Source organism: Primulina huaijiensis, unplaced genomic scaffold (genome assembly GCF_012295235.1).
Source record: "Primulina huaijiensis isolate GDHJ02 unplaced genomic scaffold, ASM1229523v2 scaffold205015, whole genome shotgun sequence".
NCBI classification, from domain to species: Eukaryota; Viridiplantae; Streptophyta; class Magnoliopsida; order Lamiales; family Gesneriaceae; genus Primulina; species Primulina huaijiensis.
Genome location: NW_027353897.1, coordinates 1 through 1,113, shown reverse-complemented (window position 1 = coordinate 1,113; position 1,113 = coordinate 1). Strand labels below are relative to the sequence as shown.

At 30.5% G+C, this 1,113-nt stretch overlaps 1 long non-coding RNA gene across 1 annotated transcript; it reads left to right on the top strand.

Annotated features, from left to right (window-relative positions):
* Nucleotides 1-174: 174 nt before the first annotated feature.
* LOC140966333 (uncharacterized) lies at nt 175-722 on the top strand. The gene is made up of 2 exons (XR_012173323.1): nt 175-481; nt 566-722. It is a non-coding gene; the product is annotated as an uncharacterized lncRNA (long non-coding RNA).
* The last annotated feature ends 391 nt before the right edge of the window (nt 723-1,113 follow it).

Sequence of the window (1,113 nt, the reverse complement as noted above, 5' to 3'; positions counted from 1 at the left end):
AAAAATTGAAGGATGGAGATGCTGTAACGCAAAAGTGTTTTTTTTAAAAAAAATGCAGAAATTATTTTGACGTTTGGATAAATGTTATGAGCTGCTTTTGTTATTCCCAAAAACCAGAAATTTTAGCTTCTAAAAAAGACTTTAAAAAGCTTTTGTAAACAAATAATATTATTTTTAAGAAAAAAACAATGTTTTTGATCTATAATTAGTTTCTTCAAACAAAAACACTCTTGAGAAATTTTTCCCATCAACAAAATTATGCAGCAACGTCTTTGTACGGAGGCAGCACGCCTGAGAAGGCAGCGTTAGTGGCGGCAGACGACTCCATCACCCCTCCGCTCCACCATCTGATTACGATCTCCAATGGCCCCATCAGCAGCAACACGGCGGCTGTAGAGAGTAAACTTCTGGCCAAGAAATTCAGTTTCCGCAGTCAAATATCAATTGATCCCAGAAGGATGTTTCTATTCTTTGCAACTATGTGAGTCAAATAATTAAATAACCATACGATCACATGCTTCTTCTATTAGCTTTAATTTTATTGAACTTGCGTAATATGTCACAGGTCAATCCTAGGAACCATGTTGCTAATCTATTTCACCTTATCCAGTATCAGACAGCTCGACGGCCACGGATGACAATTTATTATCTTAATTAATCATATATATATATTTATATTTATATAGTCAATTATCAATTAATACACACACGGATATTGGTTTTGTGGCAAAATTTTAAAAAAGAAAACTACAAAAACTATTGTTAGGGTGAATATTATTTTTTTCGAATATAAGAAATGGTTGTCACCATGGTCTCATGCACGCGATAAATAGTATTGACCCATTTTTTTATTTATTTTTTTTTTGTGTTTATTATGAACTGTGAAAATATGGATAATTTGTTTGCTAAACTACAAAAATAATAAATAAAGATGGAGTTTTCTAAATAAATATCAAACATATATCAAAACTTTTCTGAAACAAAACAAGGGAAATTGTGTAGGTTTTAACTAATTATGCATTCACCAAAGTTAACTTAATTTATTATTACAGTGAACTAAAAGAATTTATTTTTTAAATAACAAAATTAAATCTAGTCTAAATCTGTAAATCT